Raw genomic sequence first — 6,916 nt, forward strand, 5'->3', positions numbered from 1 at the left:
ATACAGTTTTAATGGCGTAAAGCAAGCCAATGCAACAACAGTTACAATCTTTAAAAACAACTTTTGGCGTCAAGGGGGAACTGTGATAAATAGTGATGTTATTCTTAAAAGTAGTATGTGATTCACCAAGCAGGGACATATTGCAGCTTAACTTGGCTGCTTCTCAAACTACTTAAGAATACGTCGTTCTTCAGAATTTTCACAGAGTTCCCATTCGCAGCAACAAACCATAATGCCACTATGGCTAGACTAAGAAGTACTTTCCCGTCGTCCCAAAGGCTTGTACCTTGAGTACATCAACGTACTTCATGAATCTGAATCCGTGGCACCGTGTACATCATTATTTCCTATGGGAAAATATGACAGTACTAAAAGTCTCGCTTACTGAAAACGTTGTACTTCCGTAAGTAATGACTCGTGAAATGCTCTCGTATTTCTGGGAACTTATTCTCCGGGCCTGTTCCGCTCATAAACGAGGTGGAACTACTTTTGTCATTTTGATAGCGTGATAGCATTAAAACTGTTCCGGGGACGGACCAAAAAGGCTCGCTTGTGGGTATGTCTGAAATCTTTTTTATTTACAAGTTTTTGTCCTTTTTCGTCGACAAAAGTTTAGCCAACTTTAGGCAGCATATTTTTTAAATTTTGCTTTTAACTCTTGTAGAGTGCAAATCTTTGACAAAACCCCTCCAAACTACCCCTTACTCCATCCGTTAATTGTAGATAGTAAAATTGTCACACAGACGAGCACAAATGTGCAAAGACAAAGAATCATGTCCTTTCACAAAACTGTAATCAAAATTTATTACTATGAACTTTATCACTAACAGGATTCGAATTAGCATATGGGTAGTCAAGTTGGCATGTAGATGACAACGTAGAAATATAACCTACTATAACAATACCAATGATCATGTCCTCCTGTGTGGTCGCGGTGACGGTTACGACATTGCACACCAAGTGTTTGAATAATGAAGCCGAAGTAAAACAACCGACCGATAGATGGCAACCGCACGTTCAGTGCCACGGACGACAGCCGTATCTTCAGTACCTTGGACGGCGCTACATTCCTGGAAGTGTGAGTCCAGCACATCTCCATCGCTATTGCTAAGTCCGACTCTTGCATGATAGTCAGTGTACTACACGGTTCGGTATGTAAACATGTAGATAATAGGGCGACTATCGAGGTGTAAATTTAGCCTGACATCGTAGAAACCGCCACTCTAGGGGAGTCATGGAGAATGGTCAGTGGATATCTCGTTGTTCCTCACCAACGTAGTCTTCGTCGTCAATGGGCGCGTTCTCCTTTCTCCCCCTCCGCCGCAGCTTCCGCCACTTGGTCAGCGAAGTTCTCTTGACGTACCCTCCGCTCTGGCTAAAAGCAAGGTTGACGGAATCTTTGGTTTCCATGGAAACCACGGGGATGTCCCGGATGTTAGCACGCGGTACGGTTTCGTTCATCTCTTTCTGGTTCGACAGTAGCCAGAGGAGCACGGCGAGGGTAGAGGAGAGCAGTAACGCGGCAGTTAACCCGAGGAGGGTGTAGGATAGGCGGCTTCTCCTCGGTCTGCTGCAGGTCACAGAAGCCATGCTGCCCGCCTCGCGACTGACAGAGGCTGATGGGCCGGCTTCCACAACCAACGCTCTCTCCCCTCTAGTGACGTCTTCACAACACCTCCAGTTATCGGAAGGGCGCTCAATCGACCCGCTTTGGTTCAAATCTTCTCGCCCGTCTGAGCCCAGCAGGGGTTAACAGTTGGCAGGAGATGGTCTCTCGGCTCCCGGGTGCCATTTGAAGTCGGGACGCTCTCGTCAGGATGGCTGCACCTCCGGCTTGAATGACGTGACAGTTGACACTTTGTAGGCGGCATGAAAGTCTTCCTCCCCGTGTGCCAGCTCCGCGGAGAGCGGTTCCGCCAGATCGATGTCCTCTCCAGGTGGGGCGGAGTGCCTGTTTGAAATGAATCGCCAAATTGCCCAATCCGTTCATGTAATCACAGGCAATGCCCTGATGTACCAATAACTCCTTAGCACGCGAACGAGCGTTTGTCTGCGTTCTTTATATACACAGACACCACGATCCCCCCGTGACGTCTGTAGTCACAGATCCTACAAGATTTACAATAAATCTATAGAATACTGCACTTGGGTTACGATCCCTGTTACATATGTAAAGATGATACCGTTAATACACTGTAGTCATGGGGACAACGTCTTCCGTCACGTTTGAATCTCCTTGTCTTATATCGTACTAATGAGCGAGCAGAGAAACCCGTCACGTACAAACAATCACCGCTAAGTGTTGTTTCCGTTTGATCCGTCATGCGACAAGAGCCGAGCCCGAGACACAATATGGCTAACCGTTACTCATTATACGCTACACTGAGCGTAAGGTGCAGGGACTTATCAAATGCGGCTGGGAACTAAACAGCTGGAACGTATCGATGGCGTGCAGGATTCAAGAACGTTATCCAAATTTTGTTTCCATTTTTACTACGTACTGTAAATGCAGCAATATTCGCGGGGATTCAATTTCGCGGTAGGGAGAAAATGGAGTGTTCGCGGTGGTTTTGAGTTCGCGTTTGAAACAATAGTAGCGCTACAGTCATACAATGGAACGGCTATTCGCAGCGGTTTTAAGTTCGCGGTAAAGAGTTCACCGCGAAAACCCCGAACATAAAACCACCGCAAACATTTCTGCATTTACAGTATATTACTCTTGATAATTTCAGTTTTTTTCTATTATCTTATATTTACATACTTGATCATGAACGCCTTGTATTTTACTTATTCCATGCACACCCTACTTTTCTTATTCTTGTTCACACCTCCCCCGCTGACCACAGTAAAGAAATGGCAATGCAATAGCAAATTGTGCTTTCGAAATTGAAAAGCACTTTTCTGAAGGCAAACCGTTCACGAAACGCGAACCGGGCAATTAGTTCCAGCCGGGTCGGGGGCCTGTAGCCCCAGGCCCGCTGACAGATATTCAATTGACGATATAATCGCCCATGAAGAAGCACAGAGATTGATTTTTAAAGGCCTGTGGGCGATTGGCGTGTAAATACTGGCCTGTGGGGGCTGGGCACTGCCGATCAAACGACCCCTATTATCTAGTCAGTAATGAATTTGCCTGTGTATGAAGCCCATGATTTTCTTTTACATAACTTTTAGTAAGGGCGGGTCCAAAAGTTTTAAGGGGGTGAAAGGCACCATTCTTAATAGAATTTAGTAGAATTTAATCATTTTACACCGCCCTATAGGCTACTAGTATTTTTTTTCCAACAACCAAACCTTTTCCCCATCTTCCAAATGGCACCAGGAAATGAACAGAAAAACATGCTCAGGTGGCCAAAGCAAATATTGAAAATGATATGTTGAAGAATTGATATTATACATATTAAACGATTCCATAAGTTTTAATCGGATCATATCATCATTGTCTAAAAGAGTTAACGTTACGTTTGCAAACAATGTCAATGTCAGCTAATTGAGGAGACACCTCGTGGATATTACAAACTTAACTGCACCGTTAGCGTGAATGTCATCATTTAGTTCATGTTATTACTTAAATGGAATTTTTATAGGGATTTTTCACAGACTATATCGTGTAGAAGGCGTAACGTCACGCGGCGCTCCGTGGCGTTTGACAGTGAAATCCGTGGCGCTGCAAGCTCAAACTCTAAACGGTCCCCTGTGGAGATGTACTGTATAATCACCCTGCATCAAGGTGACGTGTAGTGGGACGGAACAGCGCGCTGTGGTGCATAATTTCAGCATACGAACAGCGTCAAGCTTGAGGATCTACAGCTACTGGGGTTTTCCCGAAAGGTTACTGGTTGGAAGGGGCTGGTTTGAAATGAGGATCACCTTGATATAGCACCATCGTACCTAAGATTATCAGATATTAACATGAATCTATGTGGAAACTGGAGTTCTTATCAACACAAGCAGTCGACGTCTGGAATTTTCATCCAGAACCTCTGATCTTCTTCAGGATGGCTGACCATTTGCTTGGAGGTCACATGACCATACATTGAAGTGGTCACGTGATCATTGGTTGTCATTTGCCGACATAGTTGAACTTTTAAGCCAATGTTTATCTATGTTGACAAATCTTGTGTTGACACAAGCTGTTTAAAGATCTTCAGCAAAATTGTCGACAATATTGCATCATTATCATATTTGTCTCTGTAGAGATATTTCACCTGTGTGTATGGCAAAGTAAACCCCATGAGAGTTTTTGAAACGTCCCTACATAACGTCATTAAGAACGCCTTCTTCTAAATCGTCCCGCAAGAGGTTGTGTTTCTGTTTTGATCCCCCATGGTGTGATATATGCCATACAACTCTCACGGTCTGTCACACATACAGAGCACGCCGTTCAAAATGAGCTGGATGGAAAATACATCATGCAGACATCTACGTTGACATAATATCACGACATTATCAAGATGGAGAAACGTTGTCAATAATAATATAGATTGTAATAAAACGACGTAAATCTTCTTACACATAACACACAGTCACAGTGATTTTGTCGATTTGGCAGCATATCCCCTCGTTGCAATTTGGTGTGTTGAAAAGATATCAGGCACAACTCTTATAGCTGTTATTGTATCATGATTAATTTCGTTATAACAACTTCTGATGAACGATTTATTTTTGGCTGCGCTTTAAGGGGTGGAACCGAAAAGTCTTACAATGCTTATACGCAAATATGATCTGAATATAGAGCGTAAAGCAACCACAATCTTGTCATCGACAATACCAACAATGTAGTTTCACACACGGTTTATCAGCATAGCAGTTCATATGATATAGCTACATAGTTGAAGAAAAGGGCGCACACAGCATGATAATGTTATAGGTGGCACGACTAACCAAAGCAGACACAGCAAACAATAAACGATGTTAAAGAATCTCCAAACAAACCTCAGAACGCTTTCGGGGAGTGCTTAAAATCTCGTTACATTTATCAATGCGTGTACATGTACATATTACTGAAACCCTGTGTTACCATAAACCATGAAGAATGTATAAGAAGACAATTCAAACTTATATTTCATTTTCCATAATGTACAAGTGGCGGCTTGAAAATAAGTTGTGTACAACTTGAGTAGGCCGCCACTTTGTCTTCGTACATTCATTAGTTGATTCTTCTTTGAATTAAAAAAACTCTACAACTTGATAAAATTCGGAGATTTACTTCCAAGATTTACGAAGTAATATGAAAAATGTACTTCACTAATGACAAATTCAGGTCGCCACAGTTGCATGGCGCGTATGTCTGTGTGTGGGTGTCATGAATGTTATATCCCCTCGCTGTTTTATAATTATCTTTCTCCGCCACTGCTCTGCTAGCAAATCCTGTCAGTCTCATTTGTCATGGTATAAGCACGCATCTGTTAACATTTATAACGAGCTAATCCACACAATGAAAGCACGCTTAGACTAGCATAAGACTCTATCAGTCACAGTGTAGAACCTACCCAAACACATCAGTCTCAACGCTCACTATTTCTTTAAGGAGAAGGGAAGGAAGAGTCGTTGGGATACATAGTCTTCACAAGAAAGCTCACAGCAAAAGATCTAAAAGAACAGTCAATTGGTTATTTTGTTTATCATGGTGATTTGTTGCTAGGGTTCAAAGTAAATCAAAAGTTGAGAATAAAGTTACAGCGAAAGTGATAGATAAAAAGAAGAAAAGTTTGCAATTCTTGTCGACCCAAAAAGAAAAAAATGCAGCAACATTTTATGTCAATCTAATCAGTTTCAGGCTTTCCTTTGTAGGATGACACTTGGTTAGTGGAGGGAAAGCCTAGAATGACAGTCAGGGCAGTTACGATCATTCCAGGCCTGGATCATTCCTAGCCGATCCTTTCAGCAGTTTGACCTAGGATTGACCCAACATCGTCTGCACAAGGCCCGCCTGTCAGCGTATCTCCCCTGTTAACCCGGACGTAAATCTGATAAAAACGTGTCATTAGCGGAGACATATAAGCCATTCAGCCTGATGAACGCCAGGATTCTGAATCAGGCAGGTCATCGTAGGGTTACCTGGCCTTGTCGCCTCTTTCTGTGCCATTATACATACGTAGAATAAATGCTGTTTATGTCTGTAGCTTATTTATGGCCTTTGGACTGTAGCAACCGGAGGTCGAATAATTAAATACCTGTAGACCTCAATGCATAGTCGAAAAAATACGTGTACTTACTAAGTATGTAATGTCCCGACACAGTATCTGTACATCTAGGCTAACACATATCTATACATCTTTGCCAAAAAATGCGTGAAATAGCGACTTAACTGTATGAGACATTCAAGTCCTCATCTTGTAACTGTATAATTGACATATACGACTCCCTATTGTAGGTCCTGTTGATATTATCTACCATTGACAAAATTGTATAGCCTAGACACTCCCTGTAGTTTGTACTAGAACATTGTATAGCCTATACCTAGAACCTTCCTGTAGTTTGTACTAGATTAATATAAGTAGCCATTAGCATTTTGCCTTACATTGTACCTGTTACAATTGTTGTGCAATAAACTATGTCAAATATAACCTATCTTTTCCCATCCATCCCTCCCCTGCATATACTGTATAACGGTAAGGCCCCCTTAGAAACGACGTTACAGTCCATCAATATGACAGCCATACACAGCATGACATAAAACTACGAATTCTATGATAAGACTCATTCTTAGAAATGTGCACTTCGTCCCTTTATGTCGCCTGCCCTCCTGTATACCGCACGTGTGGCGTGTGATATATGACGCGTACGACGGGGTTAATACGCAGATACAAGCAAACATACGCCGGTAGGATGAGGGTTATCAATTTTGTGGCCCAGCAATCACCTCAGTATGTCACGGTGATGGGACGGGATAACGGGAGGTGTGATAGGGACG

Source organism: Branchiostoma lanceolatum, chromosome 11 (assembly GCF_035083965.1).
Source record: "Branchiostoma lanceolatum isolate klBraLanc5 chromosome 11, klBraLanc5.hap2, whole genome shotgun sequence".
In the NCBI taxonomy this organism is placed as follows: domain Eukaryota; kingdom Metazoa; phylum Chordata; class Leptocardii; order Amphioxiformes; family Branchiostomatidae; genus Branchiostoma; species Branchiostoma lanceolatum.